The sequence below is a fragment of the Acyrthosiphon pisum genome, chromosome A1 (genome assembly GCF_005508785.2).
Source record: "Acyrthosiphon pisum isolate AL4f chromosome A1, pea_aphid_22Mar2018_4r6ur, whole genome shotgun sequence".
In the NCBI taxonomy this organism is placed as follows: Eukaryota; Metazoa; Arthropoda; class Insecta; order Hemiptera; family Aphididae; genus Acyrthosiphon; species Acyrthosiphon pisum.
Window position 1 is genome coordinate 113,018,859 of NC_042494.1, and position 25,896 is coordinate 113,044,754.

Below are 25,896 nucleotides of genomic sequence, written 5' to 3' on the forward strand. Positions count from 1 at the left end.
AATTTCCATAGAGCAGGGAAGTAAGTTAGTCTTATACTCTTATCATAGAATTGTATATATGAGTTAATAAAAGTATGACTTTTTTGGGTAGTTGAGAAGCTACTTCAGCGGTTATTAGGTTGAAGCCTGGGGTTTTCTTTCGAGCAGATTTGTCTATAGTATGTTTAACTTCGTTTGGCCGTATGTGTTTGGGAGGGAGACTCATTGGCAATGGACAGAGTAAGAAGTCATTTACTTTGTGAATTTGGCTAGTGGAGAGAATATCGGCGTGTGGTTTGAATATAGAGTCCAGATGGTGACGGAATATATTCGATTTTTCTGTGTCGTTTATTGCCCATGTTCCATCTGCTTTTCTCAAGGGTGGAACTGGGTTGACTACGAAGTATTTTTCTGGTAGTTTGCCAGAGTGAATTGTCACTTGAAAAGAGAGCTAATAGATATTTGGTGAAGTTTTCAGATCTAATTTGGGCAAGGTGTCTTTTGAGTTTATTTGTGAGATTATTGAAAACACGTTTGTCGGATGGGAATCTAGTTCTCTGCCAGGTGGCTCAGGCTTTTCGTTTTTCCGCTATTAAAGAAGGGGAGGTTTTTAGTGGTGCTTTTGGGAGTGGGAGGGGAAGAGCAGGACCATGCCGTTTCTTGTATGGATTTTGTGAGGCAGTTAACTGCTTCATCAATATCATTGGGAGATTTTAGACTTATGTTGAGGTTTATTTTGTCCTCAAGGGAGGATCTGAAGGTTACCCAGTCCATAGTGCCTTGAGTTAAAGTAGATTTATTTGGTTTGTTTGGTGGCATAGTGTCGATTGTGAGGAGAACCGATGAGTGGTCAGAGCAGAGGTCATCTAAGTTGATTACTATACTGTGAAGATTGTTTAGAATTTTGGTTAAGAATATGTCGAGAATGTATGGATTTTTTTTTCGGGAGGTGGGCCAGTATGTTGGCGAGGGCGGAGCATGTATTTTGTAGTTTCGTGATTGCGTTAGGGCGTTAATGATATTTCCGCGAGGGTTATTTGCGCGGCAACCCCATTGTGTATTTTTAGCATTTATGTCACCTCCGAGAATGAATTTTTGGCCAAGAGAGTTGAAGAAGTTTTCATATTGGGTTTTGGTGATTGTGTGGCGTGGCGGGCTGTACACTGCATAGATATTTATGGGAATATTGTTGAGTGTTGTGCGGATACCACACGACTGTTTGATATGGTGGTAGGGGATAGAATAGCAAGGATGTTCTTATTATGATAGCAGCTCCTGCGTGAGCAGTGCCATCTGGGTGATTGGTTTTAATAATATTAAAACCTGGGAGATTGAGGTGTGATGAGTGCGTAAAATGCGTTTCAGATATTAAGGCGATATCTATTCTATTATTTTGTAGGATGGCTAGTATCTCGTCTATATGGTTTGTTAGACCATTTGAGTTCCAAGTTAGGATAAGGAGGGATTTTGAAGTCATTTTATTAGTTGGCATTTTTATTAGGGAGGAGACTTGAGATAAGAGTAGTGAGAAGGGAAATAAGAAGATTTATGATTGATTTAAATTCTTCTATGAATTTAGAAAAGGATAGTTCGTTATTATTTGTTGGAGCCGGGATATTATTGAGAGGAGGGTGACGCTCTGTTACATTTGCACACGTACGTTGTTTTGGTAGGTGTTCTTTATTTGATTGTTGGTGTTGGGGCTGGTGTGTGGAGTTGAAGTTGAATGGCTGCTGGAAGTTGGGTTTTGTACTTGAGATGTTGAGGTGTCTTTGGGATAGTTGTTTGTATATGGTGCATCCTCTGTTGTTTGCAGGGTGTGCTCCTTCGCACAAGGCACATTTTGCTGGGAGGTCTGGAGATTTTTCACAGGAAGATGTGGGATGGTCGTTTCCACATTTAACACACTTTGGATTGTGAGCGCAATATGTTCTAGTGTGGCCATATGACTGGCAATTTTGACATTGAGGGATTTGGCGTTTTTTATGAGGTTCTTCTATTTTTACTTTTGTGTGAAACAGAGTAGTGATGGAGGAGAAGATATCACTGTCGCTTCCTTGTGGATCGAGGTCGGCGAAGAACATGGGGAGTGGAGTTTTTGTTTGGGCGTGTTTAATATTAATCACATTTCTGACAGAGTGTCCTATCTCTTCAATTGCTGATGCTATATCAGTTACTGGGGTGGACGGGTGAAGATTTCTGATGACTATTCTGAGTGGTTTATCAGCTTGGAGTTGATGCGTGTGAAATTGTGCATTGATTCCTTTTAGGAAGTGGATTAGTTTTCTATAGTTATCAAGATTATTTGTTCGAATTTTTAGGTAGTTTGAAGTAGATTTGCATGAGAAGCTAGTTGGACCGATTTCTTCGATGAAGCTGTTCCTTAGTTGAAGAAAGTCGATTACGCCTTCGATAAATATAGGTGGAGGCAGTGTTTCTTTTGGTGTATCGTTTATGGTATGTATTTACGCCGGATTTTAATGGTTAGGCGATTCAACAGTATCAGTGTCGTCGGCGATAAAAGGTTCCGAATCATCTTGCGCGAAGATTGAGTAGCGGTGGGGGGTAACGAATTTCTTTGATTTATTTATGTTTAATGTTGTAGGTGATTGTGGCGGTAAAGTAGATAGCGAGCGTTTTTTTGATTGTTTTATTATTTTTGTCCGTTGATTTAACGATTTTATTGTCAACAATTTTAATTGGGGATACGGTCCGGTTGTTTATCTGCGGCATAATGACGCTATTTTATCGACAGTCCAAAGGTTATTAAACGAGCGGTGCCTGCGGCTGGTTGCATAAGTATCGTAATGTGTGAGAGGTGAATAATATTTTTAATATTATTTTAGTGAGTATATTATAGTATATAACCCTGCTGATGGGATGTTGTTGCAGGGTACATCTGAGAATGGTGAGGATTTTGAGTAGCTTGAGTTCGATACTAGATATAATGTTTTCCGTTTGTATTTTGATAGAGATACGAGGATAACCATCGAGCGTCGGATAAATGCGTGCGCACAGTCGCGGACTGCCCACGCGGGAATGACTTTATTCTTAATTCAAAAATGTTCTCATAATAGTAAGTATAGGTAATCCATTTGATATATAAATTATTGATTATTTTTAATATATAAAGCGACAATGTGAAAAGAAGTTAAGATTTTGTTTATTTGTTATTTAATAGATAATATTTAAATTTATAAAAAAAATATGTCTGGAGGGGGAGGCTGGGCCCTTAGGCTCCCCTGGATCCGTCCCTGCCTCAAGGCCTCAACTCTCGTTACAAAAAAAAATCAAACAATAGAACGATAGGTAGGGTAGGTACTAATTATTGATTGAGGGGATTCCAAATACCGAAATTTGTAGATAAATTAATTTCATAAGTGAATAAGTTAATTATGTTCCTAGAATTTGGACAAGTTACTATAAATGGATTAATATGCCGTCCGAACGTTCACTGGACTATCAAAGTACTTATACAGTATAACATATGGACTATGTGCAATGTGCGAGTAAAAGAAGATAAGTCACAATTATTTCTTTTCAGGAAACGAAAAATAGCCTTATTTCTGTACTGAGTGCAATGGGTTTTTCCTAAATAATATTTAAGTAAAATAAAAAACGAAAATAAAACACACTTTTCTAGTAGATATCTTAATAGATATCTAACCTTAATAGAAATGGCTAAATTTACTTCTTTTTTACCCACACACTGCCAAATGTCCACGCATACACATTGGATTCATTTTTAGGATGATTTATTTACGATTATTAGCCTTATTCGTATTGATTATTAAATATAAAACAAAATTGCAAAATCTAAACTACTCGTACAAAAAGTGTAAGCATTCACACAAAATTCCTGACAATATAAGTGTGTTAAAAAATGTGCATCTGTCAACCAAGTGATTTACGACTTTTACTTGTATATATTTTTAATATTTTGTTGTACTTCAATAAAAGTATATGCAAATAATCTTTTCCTATCTCGTAATCGTTTTGACTGACAATCACTTATTCAATGTAATCCTATTTTTTTTATTTCTTGATAACCTAATAATAGTGTAATAATATTTTAATATATTTTGTTCTTACTTAATACATATAAAATATAAATATATAAATGATAAAATTCCATTTTTAATTAATTAGCTAGTTTATTATGATATTAAAATAATAAAATAATACAAATTATAATTTATATGGATGGGTGGGTACTCGATATTATTCACAACAAAAAGTTTTAGTAAATTATTTATATAAAATTTTATATTATTTTATATTTATTATAATAGGTATGTCTTATTATATTTTTCTGAAAAATATCTTACATTTTTAACCAAAATTTGCTTTTGATATTAATATCAACGCTCGATTCTAATATTTGTAAAGAATCATTTATTTTTCAGAAAATCTTTGAACATTAATTAATATTTTGTTTAAACTTATGTCTAAATATATTATTTTATACTTGATACATACAATTGTTTTTGTAAACGAAGTCTGTTCTAATGTTCCTTATTTTAGATTGAAATAGTAATCAGCAGGAAAAAGCAATGTATGGTGGTTTTCTTTTTTTACACCCGTACTTATAATCAGTGATTTAAGTGAAAAAAATATGGCCATATCTCCACTTCTTATATTTACATATATCATCCTTCTTTATTATTATCAAACTATTCATTCACCTCATCCGCACAAAACAGATTTAGATAGTTTTATTTTTGAAAATAATAATAAATCAGAATTAACTTTGAGTGGAACTTGGTTTATGACAGTATCATGCTGTGTCTAAGACTTAGAGATACAATTTTAAGTTATTAAATATAATAGCACTTATCATTTTTTTTTTTAATTAGGTATACACACATGTATAATAATAAGGGACGCAATGAAGAAATTACATGACAAGTACAATTATAGGTATTGAATAATATATACGGTAAATATAATAATCTAGAAGTTAAAAATAAAAGTTGTTTTAAAGAAAATTACAAGTCACATAAAAGAACACGCCTCGCGGTTTGAGTGCTCGTCGTTATTGCACACAAAAAAATGAGTCTGTGCAAAGGATTTCAGTGGATCAGCATCTATTGTCAAGGATAATCTCTATATGATATATTGTATATGATATATTATGAGTATTTTCTCAGTGTTGTACGTTAAGCTAATTTTTGCCAATAATTTTTCACTGTACTTATGAGTCAATTACGACATAGTGCATATGGAGTGAATAAATGAATAGCTTAAATATATACACTAAATATTTATAACATCATAATATAAGTAAAAAATATAGTGTTTTGAATATCTATCATTTTTATTTTTTGAAAATTACTACCTACCAAACAACTACAATTATTTGACCAAAAATTGTTATTTTACGTTTGAATATCAAATTTTGCCGAAATTTGAACTTTGAGCCTCTTATAAAAAATAATGTGATAATGTTTTGATATTTTTAAATTACTGTTAAAAAACTTGCAAAGAACCTTGTATACTTTTCAACGATTTAATCATAAAATGACTCACAAAAAAAATATATAAATATATAATAAGACACATGTACGCCAACTTATTTAATAAACCTTATGTATTTAAATAGTCCAAAAAATGTTAATGTTCACTTCAATTATAAAGAATATTATCTAGATTATGTAATCTGAATAATATTCTGTATAGCTGAAACCAAAAAAATTCAAATAATATCATATTCCTATTAAAATATAAAGTCATGAGTGTAATATTGTATTTATTTTGTTAAACTATTTTTATGAAATCTATAAAAACTATAGAGTTTTCAGTAACAACCTGATTAACGCAGTAGGAAATAAAGATTGAAATTTTCTTTTAGGCTATATTCTTTTTCATACATACCAATATTAATTCATTTTTCCCCTAATATTTTTAATATTTCTAAAATTAAAAGATGTTATAAAATATGACACATTAAAACATTTCGATGGCAGCTGTGATTGATGAGGGTGTAACATTTATTCAAATGATTAAATTTTCCAAATCTTTAACTATCCATCCTTATTTAATTATTTATACTATATTCTATCCAATAATATATATTACATTTATATTTAGAATTGAAAATTAATGACCTCCAGTAAACTTAACCTTTGTCCAAACCAAGGTTTATGAATATCTGTAGACCTTTTATTTTATTGATAATGATGCACGATTTTTTTCTGGGACTAATTCAATAAGCTTTTATTATTAAGTTACGTATAATTTCAGGCACCAAAAAATATATTATATTAATTATAAATTGTTTTCAATAATTTATAACAACTTAAATGTATTGACATTTAAATTTTGTATTTACTGATGTTCGACCGTCAACGGATGTAATTTTATTTCCTTGGCTTTAAAATAAATATCTTTGAAACACTCGATGTCATTAAAAAATCAAAAAATCAAAGATAATCTTCTTTTAAAGAGAAGATCCCTGACACTTGTCTAGAATCGTCACTATATTTCATCGGGACAAGATAATATTATAAACAATTTAATGCTATGAACTAGTGATCCCAAAAACTATTCGTCAATACGCCTGCTATTGTCTATTTTTGATGAAACAAATAACGATGGGTGCAATTTAGTATGAATTAAAAAAAGGAACGGTGTTCCTCTCGGGATATAAGGCCTATAAGAACCATACCGATAGACTGCTACAGTGCTCAGCACACTAATTGAGATCCCGGGATTAGTTGATGTCGTGGAGAGAAGGTACGGGACCGACTGCGGCGTATGTCACTATAAGGATCACCGGCCCCCGGCATTCGTTCAATTATTGCCGTTTTGGCTGGCATACGGGAGAAATGTTAACTGAAAACGGTTATTATTATTATTATGCATTATCGCGATATTATTATATTATTATACAAACGTCACTCGACCCCGTGCAAGAGCCCACCAGCAACACCCCGCAAGCGAATTGGTTGCTTGTCAACTGCAGTATGACGGCCGTTTCTCCAGAGACGTCACGCTTCGAGGACGGAGGCGGATTACCGACTCCCCAACAATGTCCCACGTGGCATTTTCGTACAACCGTTAAACGCATTTAAACGGAATTACTTTGTCTCCGCGTCCATTGAAGCAATGAGAGTTAAGATTCGTAGACACGCGAAAGCTATTCGAACACCACCCGTGAGACGGATATAACATTGTCCTGTGGCGATTCCTATAGTCACCACTATATACCTTTGAGGAGGGGAGTGATCGCCGTAATTCCCCGAGCCTCATCCGACAGGACCCGTGACTAGACCGAGATTGTTGGTTATCTTACAGATTCAACTTTTATTTATTTCGTCGTTGGCCAAATTGTATCTGGTTGACGATTCAAGAGGGGGGAGCAATGAGGGATTGTTCATCCCCCATTCGATATCCTCGTTCTGCAAAACATAAAATATTTGAACACCTCCACTGTCCACTGGTCCGAGCCGAAAACGGTTTTTATGTAGCAACAGACAAACTCAAAGGATCCAAAAACAAATCATCCGTTGATAGAAATCAGTAGTACCAGCAGTTTTCATTCATTGAATATATAAATTAAGGTAAATATTGGTCTAGATAGACGGTTTGTAAATGACAGATTAATTTTAATTTTTGATCTTATCGATATATTTCTTATGCTCTGTTTTAAATAATAACTAAAAAATAGGAAATGTTTTATTATTCAGTATACAATATTAAAAATTATGTAAGCTAATGGTCATAGCGGCTGCAGTTGTACATAATAAAATTATGATCAATACCTAATGAAAAAAAAATTTAATACCTTCTATCATAATATATTATTTATAGACTTTTATGCTAAAATATGTAGATAATCAGTAAAAATATTAAGTATTAAAAATAGCCATTTTCTGGCTCATTGAAATCGATTTTTCTAATATAAATGGGTTTCGTCATTCTAATCAATATTTTCGGAGTTACAAATGATTATCTCTCAAAATTAACATTTTTATTCAATATCTTAGAAAAAAAAAAAAAATAAATATTATATTGAAAATGAAAGTTAAAAGTTAAAATATATTAATTAGAAACCAATACACCACTCAGAATCTAAAAAACAAATATAACTAATATGGATTAATGATTTTAACAGACTAATATGGATTAATGATTTTAACAGACTAATTGTCAGTAAACAGTGATACGATTAAAATGTTTAAAACTTCTTCAGTCGTAATTATTCGTAGCAACTAACTGTTATCTATAGGTTATTTTCGAATATTATACACACAAATTAAGTCTAAGATATCTCAGTTTAACAATCTTTCTAATAATATATTTGAAATTTTAAAGTTTTTAATCGTATTGTTACCACCGTTTAATGAATATCATATAAAGTAATAATAACATAAACCTCAAAATAACAAAATGTGCGACTAAAAATGAAATAGTAAATCGACATTATTATTTATTACCATAATTTAAAAAAATGAGGTGCATATACATTATATTTAAATAAAAAATAGTATTTAAGTCATCAATAATAATGATATGGTCGTATAAGCTTAAGCTTTTAAATACAGTTTGCATTAACTAAAATAATACTAATCCTGTGTTATTGTACATTTTTCCTCTTTCTTTTAAAATGTATGCTTATAGAGATATGCTCATTTTTTAAATTTGTGACAAAAAATAAATATTTTATATTGTATTAACGTTTGCAATGTACATAAATCGAAATGCTCGAGGGAAATATTACAACATAAATTATTTACAATGAAAAAATAAATAAAATCGGAACAGCAGCACTTTTCTGGATAATATTTATTTACCAGCTATTGAAGTGGGTAGTTTGTTATATTATGATACAATTATTTTATAAGCGATGAAACACCTGTTAAGGAATTTTGACATAAAATAATGTTTATTACATCAAAAGTAGAAATTAAAATGTATCAAACCTAAAAAAAGTTTTGTCTTAAGGCTATTGCTTACAATGTATAATAACGGTTTTAATTATATTCAAATAAACCGGCCAAGTTAAATAACATATCTGTTAAGCATGAATCGTGTGATTCCACGATCAGAATTAATTGGATACAAGAGACTCCTAGAAATCCTGTAATTTTGAACCTAACATGTAAATAATATTAGGACTTTATAAATGTTTACAGTATTGCATAAATATTAATAATAACCGTCATGATGATCAGTGACGAAGAATCATTTTTTACAGTCAGGTAAATGACAAAAAACAATGTTTGTCTTAGGTACATAAAAAATTTAATTCTAAATGCGTTTGAGTGCTACGGAGTGTTTGGCGTGTGTACGTCAAAAGTGTTAACAGTTTCAACGTCATCCGACTACGTGTTGACAACGAGCACCCAGGCTCTGCTAAATATTATAATATTCCATATAATCTTGATTTCAGAAGGTATGTTATTATAAAATATTTACTTGAATAGCATGATAGGCAGTAAGGAGTAAGGGTCTACGAAACTACCTAGTACCTATGCTATTAATTTATTTATAAATGTTTGCACTTTATAATTATTCTAAGTGAATACATAACTGTTAAACTATACGAGTACCTACCTAAACCTAAAAAAAAAACTAAAAAAAAACGGTATAGGTAAATGGAACAGTATAGAGTGTCTTTTTATAATTAAATCTTTATTAAGTTTGCCTATTTTCATGCCAACATAATTCTTTTTTTATATGATTTCTGATTAAACGAATTTTTCATGTACCGATGTATGTTGTTATCAATTTGAATTGAGATTAGGGAGTGGGTGAAGTACTCACGGTATATGCTTACCCTACTGGTTTTTCGCACCGATTGAACTTTAATTCTGTGGGTGTCCATGTTTAGACTGACATCAGATGACAAAGTGTATAGTAGGTACTAGGTACGTCACTTGGCCTCAATCCGTGCAACGTATATTTTACATTTTCCGTATGAATACGCGTAGTAGGTACCTACCTACATCAAAGGGGTAAGGAAAGGGAGGGTATGTGCGTGGATACAGAAAAGTCGTTAAGGGCTGAGTATCAATCATTAAACCTTCGCGAACTTTCGAAATTCTCAACAGACGACGGACGTTGGAGTCACCGACGGACGTAATAGCGTAACCGTTACGTCTTTGTACGACTGACCGTCGAGGCACGAAGTCCATTGTCCATTGTTCGTATATTAAGATTTATTCGTCCGTACAGTAATCTATTTTAAGACTATATTATATTTTATTGCCTCTATTGTAAATTTATCGAATATTGTTGTAGTTCACACTTTCACAGCATTCAAGGATCCATATCGATGGTGATTAAACGCTCTAGACTTGATAACATTATGTATGCGTGTAGGTAAATAACGCGTCAAGTTAAATATCGAAATAACCGTCAAATGTTTAAATGTGTGATAACTGATTTAGTGAGCAATATTGGTGTGATCATTTACCGCTAACTGCCTAAATATACAAGTAAATCTAAATAAGTGGTACATGCTTTATTTATCACTGATAGCATGCCCCTGCCCACTGAAAGTGTGTTGAACCCTGATTTACTTCTGTATGTATGCACCTACACTCTTTTAAATGTGATTATTTAAATTAACCTTTCAAATGTATACTTTTGGATAAAGTTCACGATATTAAGGATATTGTGAAATTAAATTGTGTTATAGATTTCATGATATTATGACATGAACCTTGGAATAAATTACTATCATAGAATAATAATTTTATTCCTGTATGGTGCACCGTTTCACATATTATATATTTGATGAGACTTGTCTACACAGTTCATAGATATCTAATTATAAAAGTTTGAAATATTGTAGTATAAATATTAAAATCTATACAATATAATAATAATAAAGTCGATCGTATATAGATATTAGATATAATAACAGTCACGTCCATCAACGTGTTCCTTATAAATAAAAATGAAAAATAATTTACACTGACTTGAAGATAATGTCAAAAATGTAGGGAACAGCCAAACCATTTAATGCAAACCTGACTATTCAAGCTTTTAAGTCAATCAATCTTCGTCTGATTTCCGCGGTTTCTTGATTCACCACGCTAACAATGACTTTATTAAAGATATGGTAGAATCTGATATTAATTCAACTGTCCAAAACACTTTATACGAAGTTTAATTTGATAATAAATTTTAAAATATTAAATTCCTATGATCTCTTTAAAGTACGTTTTACCGACAATTTGTCTACGTTTTCAAAATCTTTTATATGTTAATCGTTTGAAATATTAAACAAATAGTTGATCAATAATATGATAATAGCTAACAATAAGAAATAAAAATGTACCAGTTTTTTTTTGTTAATGATGTAAAAAAATAGTTTGCATCTTAAGTACATAATATTAGCAATAACTTCTAATTTATTAAAAGTATTGAATTCACTTAAATTAGGTAGGTAGTTAAAACATAATTAAACCTCACTTAATACGGAATAAACAATTAAGTTGTATTATTTCAACTTTCAGATTAGTTGGACACAATAAGATAAATAAATATATATTATTTTTTTCAAATAGTAGCTTTCTGTTTTTTTGTAAGTATGTATGGGTAGGTGCCTAATTGTATTACAATTTAAAATCTTTTAGACAAAATTAAAACAAGTAAAAGATTTGTGTCCGAATTTTTAAACTACGGTTTATCTGAAATATTGTCTTTGATTTTCTAAATTAATTAAATCCCATTCACGTTATAAAATATAATGTGGTACCTATCTTAGTATAGTTTATGTTTTCGATTGTTTTAAATTGTTCAACTATAAAGTATTAATGTTGTGGAATATACAAATGATATTTCTTTGTACACGCTGAAATACATTACAGAAGCGAATAAAGTATATACCTATCATGTCAGTATGAGTATATAGTACTGAACACAGAAAAAGATAATTCGTGTTTTTATTTTGAAAACACTATTATACCTGTATAAACTAAAAGGGATGATCCATTTTTATAAATGCAACTACCAATTATTATAAGCCATCAAACGAAATTCTTATATTTCATTTCACATATATACCTAAATAAAAATAATAACATGTACCTTGTAGGTACCCAGTATTTACTATTTATGCAAACGATTTTTTTTCAGTATTATTTGCCCTAACAATATTGAATATGGTACCCATAATATGTTAGTTTCAGATATATAATCCATTCGTAATTCTATAGACACGAATTTCGAAATTTCTGATATAAACTAGGTACCTTTAAAGTAGGTATTTATTTTTTTTTACATTATTATCTAGATATGGACACTACGAAAAATATAATATTATTAAGACTTATTATTGCTTAGCACGTACACAATTACCTTTGATAATTGTTGCTTAATAAATTCATTTTAATGTAAAATGTTACAAGGTTTAAATTATCTAAATTATATAATAGTTATAATATTATTATTTAAATACATAGCACAATTTTTATGTAATCTTATTTAAAACAAATATATAATTTTTAATCAAAAATAGGAACCTATATACAATATTCGGTGTCAATGGCGTTCAATACTTACATCCACTTTAAAGGAATTAAAAGTGAATGTTAACAAAAAATTACTTTTTGAAGTTTTTTATTTTGGAAAATATCATTCATAGTATTTATATTTATTTTTTTTAAATATATTAAACTAATAAAATTAACAATTTTATGATTTCAAATGTACCCACTAAAACACGTTATTGTCGAGTACGTGTACTGACGATATCAATTGTCCAATATTGCTTACTGGATCTATAATATGACATTTTTCGACCAACTTTTTCTTCTTTTCTTCAGATTTTGATTAATGACGTGGCTGATGTGTGGCTTCCACACGATTTATATAGCAACTATTGTGACTATTTTTTTTTTACTTTTGTCAGAATGACGTATTTCTAAACATGATCTATTCCATTTATCATATTTTAACGCATCCAATGTTTCATTAATGCGAAGCAAAAAATATAATTTTTACATGCTTTTTAGGTAAAAACGTTACTAAAATATGCCATTTGAAATGATAATTTACATGTTTCTCAAAAAAAAATACGTATCTGAAGTAAATTTGATTCACAATAAATCTTTATTAATAAATTTACAAATGCCTATAGTTATTGGTTTATTTATAATTTTAAAATAACGAACCTTTTTTAAATTTTAAGTGATTTGATAAAAGTTAATGTTGAAATCTTTTTTTTTTCAGTTTGCTAAACCAATACGGTGACTCCAGCGCAATCGGTTAAATGAAAAAAGTTACTATTTAGGGCCAGAACAAAAAAAAATATTTGTCTTTTGCTATTGTTTTATGCACCTAAATACACACATGGTTTCATATATTAAGTGCTTAAAATATTTTTTTAATATTAATAATTTATGATTAATATAATCTTTGTTACATAGTGGATAATATTTAAGATGAAATTTCGAGCCGCGGAAAGAGGCCACAATATCTATATTACTTTATTCCAATTTGTATTTTTAAGGATAAGCTAAATAACCTTTGCGTAGTATTTTCTAAAAAAATATATGAACATTTTTAATCATTTAAAAATTTAACAGTAGGTACCTAATAAAATGTAACCTAATATAGAGTTTTTTTTTTAAATGGTTAAATTCTAATAACTTTATAGCAATTTTTCACTATTGTACCTTCAACTAAGAGTCTGAGCATCATTTTGTAAATATTTAGGTAATGAATTTTTGGTTTTCCGGTAGTATATTGGCTACAGTATCGAAAAAACCTGTTTTAGATTTTAATAAAGAATGTGTAAAAATATGAATAATATTTAATTCAAAACGTGGTGATAATCTTTGAATAGATTGGACGAACTTATAGGTTTAAGGTTTGAATATTGTTAAGGAAATTAATTTGAAACTGTTATATGAGGTACAACTTAATTTTTAGAGTAATTTACTCTCCATAAAAGATGTTTGGTAGCTAACTAAAACGTAATCGAAATTCAGTGTACCTACTTCCATAATATATTTCCTATATATTATATTATTTGACTATATCACAGGTGTCACACACAAGTGTTTTTCGTAAGTTGTTTAGTATCTTTCGTATTACAAGGCAACTTTATTTTTTGATAAGCCCAATATATCAAAAATGTCATGATTACATGTGGTGCACAGGTGTCAGAAAACAGTTTTAATCATGGATATACACAAGTTGTAAAACTTGAAATTGGATTACAAATAATATTTTTGTATATAAAAACAACCAAATAGTTCATAAAAGAAAATGTTCACTTAACCAAGAAAATTTATTTTGTTTTCCACAGTATGAGATATTGGTAAGTTCAAGTCTTAATGGCACTCAATGGATTATTATACTATGGGTACATACATGTCACATATCGTACGTAGGATAGGTATATTATTATGATTTGATATTCAAAATACGCACTCGCAGAAAAATTAATTGACTTTAACAATTTCTTTATCATGACTAAAGGTAGGTACCTACTTACTTTGTTTAAAATAAATTTAAAAAAGAAGAAAAAAGGTAATATCATGTAATAAAAATACCAGTCAAACCTTTGGCTAATTAAATCGTTATCTGAATTCATTGACTTACAATTAAAAACTACATATTTACTATAGATTAAAACATGGTAGCAAGGTAGTTATGCATAACCCGCACATTTCTAACAGTATAATTATTACATTTTCGAGTCGTTAAACAAGAATATAATATTATGTATTGTTAATTATAAATCGATGATTGTGTTAAGATAACGAATTTTATATGTAGTTTATTCTTAGATTAACTTAATTTAAATTATTTCAAAATTTATGGAACTGCTAAAACAGTACACAAATATTAAATACCTATAATGCAAAACACATATATCTAATGAATATAGGAATCGAAATGCATGTCTAGTTTTACAAACTTTAATGAAAATATCGTTAAAGCATCTTATTTAGCGAGTTTAATTATTGCTAAAGATGGAAAACCACATACAATTGGGGAAACACTAGTGTTGCCAGCAGCAAAAGAAATCGTGCGATGTGTTCTTGGAGACAAGGCTGCAAAAGAGAATGAAAAAGTGTCACTTTCAAACAATACTGTCAAAAGAAGAATTGATGACATATCGTCAAATATAAAAAATAAATTATTGCTTTATTTGAAAGATTGTAATTTCTTTGCTCTACAAATCGATGAGAGTACTAATATTGCTAACATGGCTTAATTAATGGTATTTATACGTTTCGATCGCAATGATGAAATTATTGAAGAGTTTTTGTTTTGTAAGCCTTTACAAACCCACACAACATCTGAAATTATTTTTACCACCATTAATGAATATTTGATTGAAATAAATCTGCCGTGGAGTAAATGTGTGGGTTTTTGTTCTGATAGAGCAAGGGCAATGACTGGAAGGCTGAGCGGAGTTGCGACAAGAATAAAAAAAGTTGCCCCATTATGTAAAACTATGCATTGCATGATTCACCGGCAAGCATTAGCATCTAAAAACATGCCTAAAAGTTTAAAATTAGTTCTTGATAGTGCTGTAAAAATCGTAAATCTAATCAAAGCCAGACCTCTCAATTCAAGACTATTCACAGTATTATGTAATGAAATGGGCAGTACTCATAAATCCTTTCGTCTCCACACAGAGGTAAGGTGGCTTTCACGAGGAAAAGTCCTCACCAGGCTATTCGAGTTAAGGTCAGAAATTTTATTACTTCTGACTGATATTGATGAAGAAAAGTCCAAATTGTTTTGTGATGACGAATGGCTGCCAAGACTAGCTTACATGGCTGACATATTTGATCGTTTAAATATTTTAAATTTAAGTTTGCAAGGATCAAACACAAACATGTTTTATGCTAGTGATAAAGTTAATGCATTTGTGAGAAAGTTGGATTTATTTATTTCTCAAGTATCTAAGAATGATCTTTCAGCATTCGAGACACTAAACACATTTTGGAAAATTTACGAAATTCAGCCAAATTCAAATATAATTACAGACATTTCGGAACACCTGCAATTACTAAAATCCAATATTTTACAATATTTTCCAGAGGATAACTCAGAAATAAAATGGATCATAAACCCTTTCGAAGATGATTATATTAAAAACATTCCAGAAGGTATTTTGGAAAAAGAATTATTTATTGACTTAACCAGTGACTCTACCCTAAAAACCGCTTTCAAAACCAAAAATATCACTAATTTTTGGCTGGACGTGAAACAAGAATACTCGGCATTGTCCACACAAGCTTTACAGTTTCTAATCCCTTTTGTATCAACATATCTGTGCGAAAAGTAGATTAAACGTAGAAAATAATTTAAGACTTAGTTTTTTTCTTTCTGTGTATTAAATACTCAATTAAATACTTTATTTTTTATTATATATTTATATATTTTATATTATCTCATTTTGTAATTCCTAATGAAATAAAATTCTATACATACATATAACATAAACGTATACATTATTAATAAGCCAAAAAAAAAAATGGTCAGGTGGTACCTACGTAAAAATTTTCAAATTGTGTAAGTGGTACGCGACTATAAAAAGGTTGAGAACCGCTGGTACAGTTAATTGAATTATTCCGAAAATAATTACAAAACAAAGGTATATTTCCGTGTCGGCCTGGTACTCAAAGGGCTCGGATGCATTTATACAGAAGGGCCCCCAAAAATGTTATTTAAAAAATGATAAAAAAAAGTACTAATAAACAGGAAGAGCAAAATATTATATATTTTTTAAAGGTGCCTTATTTAAAATACACATTTAAGTTACCTAACTACATTGTTATAGTTATTATTTATAATTTTCAAAAATCATATAAATAATATCTTATAATATACTATATCTTAAAACTTAATATTTTTTAATGCGATTAAAGTTGTGTAATTGATTTTATTTATATCAGTAATTTTTAATGACATAATATTCAATATCCAATATTTATAGTAGGTACCACGGCTATAGATAGTATGGTTGCCCATCGACGTATGATTCTCATACTTGAAAAGTGTTTACCGAAATGAATCTCTATAATCAGTATTAAAGTTAAATTAAACAGCTGGAAACTTAAACACTAGCGCTTATATGTCATAGTGGCTATCACGGAACTACAATTTACATTTGAAAGGTAATTGCATTTAGAGTTACTACAACAAATAAGCGCTAGAGTGTAAGTTTCCAGCTGTTTAATACTGATAATGGAGATTAATTTCGGTAGACACTTTTCTAGATTCGTTGGGCAACCATACTATCTTTAATCGTGGTAGGTACCCATTATCGGGGCCCCTCAACAAATATATGGCCGGGGGCCCCGGACGCATTCGTAGCCTAGTGACTATGGCCAGGCCGACACTGGTATATTTTATCAGATTTAACTACCTACCTACCTTTAAACTTTAAAACACTAAACTCTACACAAACAGATTGAATAAAAATGTAAAATACATTCACGTCCCAGAAAAATACCTAGTAATGTTCACGATTTTACTAATTAGACTTTATTATATAAAATTATAATAGGTATTTGTAATGTTTAAAGATACCTACTTAGTACATATAGATGTGTCATCATAGTAATTTAAATAGTTTTGGTTCTATTCAACCTTTATATCTATATACCTATATCTGGATGATACATAAACCGCTTGAGTTTGGTTTTCATATTTTGTTAACAATAACATAAGAAGAATGGTAAATCTTGAGTAAACATTTCGACTCTTTATAATTAATTTACAAGTATTATAATAATAAAACATTAGATATTTCAAATCTAAGTGCGTGTACAAATTAGTGCACAGTAAGTTAAGTCAAAAATAGATGACATTATTAAAAAAAAATATTTCACGTACAATTAATTGGCTATTTAAACGAAAGATCACAATTTTTGTTGTAAATCAAAAAAGCTACCTCCTAAAACCACTCTTGAAATCCAAATTCTCATTTTTCAATGTACTGTTTTTCCATATTAATGATTATTATTTTTTTGTTTTTCGCAATTTTTAAACAATTAAAAAGAACTTGAAATATTTTACATTTGACCCCTCCCTCCACCTCCAAACCACGTACCAATAAGTTTCACTTGTATACCAGAAATTACATTGAAGTGACAAATCAAAGTATTTTTACTGCTCCAAAAGGTGACGGCAGACCCACAAAACAATTGTTAAAATTGATAGTAAAATCAAATCATGATCGCTCAGCTCAAAAACTAAAATTAATTTGAAGCAATTCTACTCATTCTACTTGATATTATTCTAGTAAAAAAGGTTGTCGTTATTTTTAAAGGTACTAGCTGAAATTGATTTGAATACCTATACTAATATGTTTTACATTATTTTATGTTTTAAATATAGTTCAAAGACATTGAATACAGTCTAGTCGAATTGTAGTCTATTTTAATTTCATTCCAAACATATATTCACTTTGACACAACTACAGAATACATGTTCTCTGAGTTTAAGTAAAACGTCATTATTAAATATATCGATTTACAACTAAAAAATATAATTTTTATCGTTATTCGTTTATGAATGAAATTGCATCAATACATTTGTTTTGAGTGATTATAAGATATTTAACGATTTTAGACATACCTTGTAGTGATCATTTTTCTCTACATATATTCTTCTACAGCAAAACTAGTTTTGTAAAACAATGTTCTCTTCACTTTGATTAGAATCTAAATTTTAATGTTATTTACTGATATATATATATACAATATTATTGAAAGATATGTTATTAAATATCTTATATACTGGAGCTTACTCACAAGTTACAATGAAATAAATAAGAACGGCACGAACAAATATTTAACGTTACTACAGAATCTAATAATAAAATAATTAGTTCCAATATTTTTCAAGGTAAATAAATTAAATTTTTATTTTAAACTATCTTGATAAATCGTTTGAGATTGGTGTAAAGCATCTTCAAATCGTATTCCTTTCATAATTTCACAGTATACGTTGGAACAAATTGTCTCCTGTATCATTTTGCACGAGCAATATTTCATAGTAGTTGCAAATTGTAATCATAACACCAACACAATCCTATTACACTCCCACTCCCATGTAACGTCAGTATGTATAGTCTATAATAAAACCAGTGCGTGGTATATATTCTGATCAATACTGCTTACAATAGTGTCCTGGTCTGTCGATTAATAATTTACGGTGTAAAATATAATAAATAAAAACAAATGACAAATTTAAATTTTTTAATCGACCTACATAGTATCGGATCTTATAACGTTTAAATGTCAAAAATATAATACAAAATTACTAAATGTCATCACTCTTAAATGAGAAAAAAATAAATATCAAGACAAATACTGTCAGATTAGGCTGGTATAAGGATAAAACAGAAATAATAGTATTACAACACTTAACAAAATAATGTAGCACAAGAATCTGAAAAAATATTACATTGGACTGTGCCAAAGTAGAATGTGAGGGGAGATTATAGTTTTTATATATTTTTTTATAGATAGAAATTATTAACTTAAAAACATTATCTGTTTCTATTTTAGTTCAGAATTTACTACGGATAATTATCAATTACAATATTAATAATAAAGATGAGCCTAATGATTATTACTTCCGTAAGAGCTTAATGTTAAAAAGTTAAAAAATACTATATAGAAAAAGGAAGTACTGTTTTGTAAAGAACTTACCAAAATTAAAACCATCATATAATATGAATTAAGCTCAGGTATAAATGTACAATATTATAGTAGTTTGGTGAGCCACAGCCGCAATTAAAGACATCCGCCCAGGATGTTTGTACAATTGTTTACAACGATATTTATTTAAATTTACAAAAAAACCATTTTGATTTATAAGAAGAGTTTTAATAAATATGTTCAGTATTTTGTTTAAAACGGGTTATTGCTTATATTTTTTCATGGTTTTTCACGGTTTTCTCAAAAAGGTACCTACACGCTCGAAAAATGAAGACATCTTAGCTCAATTGTTAATAAATTTTCAATCTTTAAAAGTACTACTTGAAACGTTTTGAGCACCCCTTCTACACGGAAATGTGTTCACAAAAAAATATAATAATAAAAATAAAAACATCATTGTAAAACCAATAGAATTACGTCTTTTGCTTGGGTAGGAATCTAAAACACACACTATACGAAAACCAATATCTCTTTCTAAGCGAACGTAATCTAAAAAAGAAAAGCTAAAAATAGAGTAATAACTAAATAAAAAAGACTTTCATATATGTTTAGACACACACTTACACACCATATTGTGTTACTAATAGTTGGACAAACTGTACGAATTCGATTTTTATAACATTATATTTTAAAATGAAAATTTTTTTACGATGAGAGTATGGTGATATATTTATTTTCCAAGTGCATATTTTCTTTAATTGAATATTATATTATTTATCGAATTTAAAAAACATCTAGGTATGTACCTACATTATACAATAATATAGCTGTGTATTATTATTTTAATATTTAATGAACTTTATGGTTGTAAATATAAGGCCAGAAATGTCATTCTAATAGACCAACAATGGAAAATACTTTGGACTTACAATATTATTATAATTTAAAATTACATTATTTTTTGTATCTTAATGTTGATTTACTTGTAGAAAATAAATATCTATATAATAAATTTGGCACAGCCTTAAATTGTATTTACTTTTGAATGACTAAAAGTTAAAATAAAGAAACTGCTTTTTATAAATAATCAAATTAAAAATTATAATTATTAAGGTCATTACTTAAATTGAAGGACTTATTATGCTAAAATATATTAACTATATAATGTATACAGTAAACATAAAATAAATACAGACATATTTTAGACTCGAGTAAACATATTTTTTTTTAAATAGGTACCTACCACCTAGGTAATTGGATGTTCATATTTTAGGTTGAAAAAATATCTCCTATATAGATATTAATGTATATTTTTTTATTATTTAGCTATTAAGAGACGGTAATTAAAAATATTTCCTTATGTCTATTTATGGTTTATACTTATCTACCGTAATTTTGAATAAAATACAATTACTATCAACCACCTCCATTGATTTAATTTCTAAAAATTTAAAATTATAAATAATTATACATAAACAATGAACCGCAGCCAAATTGTTTTATTCATATTTTCCTTCATCCAATTAAATAACGATTAAAAAAAAATTAGGTAATTAAATAATATAAGCACACAAATTGATTTTTTTTGGAATTTTTTTCTTTATATTTTGGTTATAGGAGTAATTAGCATGCTGTAAGGGGTAACTGCTGTTTTTGTCAGTAAGGGTCAACTAATGTAAGAACAGTAGGGTGCGAAATTCTCACGAAGTGAATTAACTAGCATTAGAGAAGTTTAACGATATAATATTTAAATCCATGTAAAACTACAGCCATTTTTTCAAGATTGCTATTTTATTAGACATTTTATTTTTATTATTTATTAAAAAGAAAAATTCTATTGGTGTATATTGTCTTATATCAGTTGATAAATTAACATCACTCGTAAGACATTTTATGTATAATTTAAATGATATAATTCTATGCCGTTGAAGGAACTATTTTGTTCAAATCAGTGTTTGTAAATGGCTAGATAATATTTTCCACAACGTTATAAACGTACTATGTCGCTCTATTCCCAACCATTGAACCATCGAGCCACAGTACCTAAAAGATTGAAATCCCAAGAGCGCGGTTTTGTTGATAAATGTGTACTTGAGCATGTGGTCGGATAGAGACAAAAACTGACGTAGAAGTAAATTCTAAAGAAAATACTTATAGAAAATATCGATGCGAAAAACTTCTAAGCATTTGTTTTATAATGTGACGTTGCTTACTAGTTCGTAACATAGCTGTTAAATTAATAATACGCCATCCTATTCATCCAAACACAATAGGTCATCCGTATACATTACTGCCATACTTAGTCGAATTTTGGAGAGAAACATTTTGGACCATCGATTAATAAACGTGACCTTTGTGATCACTAAATACCTACATACCTAGGTAACCCCACTACAATTATATTCTATAATTGTATGCATCAATTTTTTAATACCAATACAAAGAGAAATTATGTCAAACAAAACTGTTCATAGTGTGTAATATTTTCTACGTAAGTATACTATGTTATTTGCCAATTATTTATGTCTTCAATAAATTATTAATAATTATATTATTAACAGTGTGCAAACATAAATGTTCATTTTCATATATATAAATCATATTATATTTGTGTAAGGCGTTTTTGAGACATGGCATAATATAATTACAAAACTCACATTAAACTAGGTACCTATGTGATAAATAATTCGTTTCATTGCTCTAATAAATAATTAGTTATATTTATACTGTGCTATGTTATAATATACCTAATTACAATGTCTAAAATTGTTGTTTATCGTTATATTAAGAATTAATAACGCTCCGAGTTACATTATTGTAACCTATAAAATGGTTAAATTAATAAAATTATTAATAAACATTTCCGGTTTAATAATTTCTTGAAAACTTTGAAAGTATTTTCAAGATATTTTATAGTTTAATCACTTAAATCATATTATTGTATTATGAGAGCAATGAGTCTAATATATAAAATAACGCACATCATTGTAAATCCAATAAATTAACTTAACATTTAAATCAGAATACCTCAGAAACCCTTAAAAAGTATTAATGTTATTTTTCATACTAAAATGTAATTTTATTTTTATCGAAATAAAAATATTATTTTCATTGAAATTTTAAGTTATAAAAAAATAGGGAAATGTCACGAATCAATTGACAGTACGTACCTATGGCTATATTGTATCGGATATTTAAATAATACACCTATAGATACAATTTCCTACCAATCTACAAAATGGACATTGGACAGTTATAAATTCTATTAATATATACTCATCTACACAGAGATGGTTTGAATGTTTTATATTTAATGGTGCAAGACACCAACTAATACCAACTTTCAGCCGAATTCATGAGAACAGTAACTGTTAACTAATAACTAAATTCATTTCAAGCGCGATTATCATTGGTTTCTTTATTGAAGTTAAAACTAGACATTATGATCAGAAAAAAGTTAAAGAAACTTGGGACTTCTCCTCGCCCCACCAAAACTAATACATTGCAGGTAGTGCACTACACTACAATGAAAAATTGTATACTCAAACCACCTCTGCTTATGTTCGTGGTTACCTTGTAACCAATACCATAAAAATAAATTGAATCAATAAAACCTAATATATTTTATGATTTGTACTCAACCACATTCAAAGCATTTAATTAGGTGCTTATTATACATATATCGTATATGTACCATGTACAGAGTAACAGTGATCATAATATATTATCATTGTATTCAAAAAACTTTTTAGAGCGGAACTTAGTTAACCCAACCATTGTCATCAGCATTCGGTTAAAACTGGTCAATACATTTCAATGCGTTTTTAAAGTAACAGACAATTTAACTTCTAATAAATTACTTCTTTAAAGTATATCAAACTACATCTGTATTGAGTGTTTAATTTCCCAACTGCTTGCAAGTCCATCTTTTAGATTAGGTATTGAAATCAATTGACTTAGGCATAGTTAAAAGAACGCTGAAATGAAACAAAATATGTAAGTGCCAATTAGGCACAAAAAATATAATGACAAATTATTAGAATAAAAGATCACATTATATTATACACTTTTAAAATTCGTAACAAAATACTTCTAATAAACAAATTATTGTATGTGTCATTTTAGAAACATATTATTGTTAAATTTGCCATACTAGTATTCCACCATAGTAGACAATCAATAATATTATTACATTAGTAATATAATATATTTGTAATTTCAAGACATTTTCTCAAAGACGGTTGGCAGATTACAAATTGTAGACACTAAATAGGAAATATAAGAATAAAATGTCTTTATACACAAATAGTATAAATATTTTATAATGGAAGATGTAATATAAAAACAATGTGATTCCTTATAGTCATATAAATCGATCATATAAAATATATATATATTGATAAATTAATATTATGATGATCTAGGTATTACGTGTACATAGGTTTACAATATAGTGTTGAAGAAATAATGCTCAAAGACATAAACCATTTTTGTGATTAGAAGATCATTTTTTACCTATCGTATATTGTATATATAACATTTAGGTCAGACATAAAATAATTTTCGTTTAGATCTGAAAATACATAAGTGTAATGATTTATTACACAGTGATATAATATCCAAAGTAATATATAACACAGAAACATACTCTCTAATTGCCTCAGTGAACCAGAGAGATGGAGGGTATTTAACTAGCCTTTATAATAGCGTCTATTTAAAACAAGTAGACACTCTAAATAATTTAAATTTGAAAACAATTATCATGGTTTATTTGAATAATAAAAAAAAAACTAATCTCACGGCACCCCAATTAATCAATATACACTCAACCAATGAACATTCACATAAATGCAGCATAAATAATAATGCATGGCGAGAATAGTATTTTTCAATAATGAAACTTACATCAATCTACTTACTATACTCTACAAAATAACAACATTATATCATTCGAGAATATTGACATTTTCTAAACTTTTATATTATATGCATTTTGATACAAGTATTATGACGTAGTTAAAATTTAAAAAAGTCTTCTTACGGAATACAATATATTAATTCAAAATATTATGACGTATTTTATACAATTTTTAATAATTTTTTTTTAAAAAATACACATAATAGGTAATAATGTTGTTATAAATATAAAATTACAATAATATTATAAAAAATTGTATAAAATGCGTCATAATATTTAATATAAAACAAGTATTTAACGAGCTATAAACTTAAAAAGTTTTAACTGAATGGGTGGATAACTAAGAAGTTTTATTCATAAGCTTTTATAAATATATATATATATATATTATATTAAACCACCTTCTCTTCAAAATTTTAAACCGTTAATGCTTACAGTTTCGTAACTATTTAGTATTTTTCAATATTGAATTTTGACGTTAAGATAAAATGAACAAATAATTGCTCTCATAAATTATTAATTAAATAAAAATATTTGTTTCTGCATCCACTATTTTGGGGTATTTTTTAAAGAAAAATTAATATTCACTGATGTAATACACTTATTTTAACAAATAAGGAAAACAAAGAAAAATAATAATAGTCAAAACTGAGGTTACAAAAAAAATAACATTTTCTTATGCATTTATAAATAATTCAAAGTAAAACAAACATGGTTTTTCTTTTTTGTTAGAAGCATTACAAGTTTAGGATAAATGTTATTTATTTTTTATGGACAGCAGTACCATTGGTTATAAACACTAATAATACTAGTATTTATAATCAATGGCAGTACCTTTGTATATTATGTACTTACAATTAGGTATAAATATATTAAATATACTTAATAATTACACACAAACAGAATAAAATTTTAATTAAAACAAATATTGAATAAATGCTGTGATTGTTATATTAGACATAATAGGCACCAATATTAAATCAATTAATAAGAAAATAGATAAATAAAATTAAAGAGTATTTTTTATATTCCATGGTGTTGTTATTTTATATATTTATTTTTTCTACCGTGTTGTGTACTTGTGTAGCGACATTTAAATTCCTCATGATCTTTTTTTTCGTATTATAATATTATGTCGGTATTTTTTTTCATCAAACTGTTACGTTTGCGTACAAACGTATTTAAATAATTTAAAACTCAACATATTTCAATTGTATCTAATACTATGTTGTATTCCAAAGGAACAATAGGAACGTATTTGATTACACGACATTAAGTTTATATATTATATCATTGTGTGGTTCAAAATTTACTTGCAGAACTAACAATGAATTTATGAATTGGAAATTGAACACATAATATACAGGTATATGATGCATACTTTTTTTCTTTAATTCTGGACATTCCCGT

At 28.5% G+C, this 25,896-nt stretch overlaps 1 protein-coding gene across 1 annotated transcript in view; it reads right to left on the bottom strand.

Moving 5' to 3' along the window:
• The window catches only part of LOC100167869 (allatostatin-A receptor-like), a 228,577-nt gene that overhangs the window by 167,304 nt on the left and 35,377 nt on the right, over window positions 1-25,896 (bottom strand). The gene's annotated exons all lie outside the window — the stretch shown is intronic.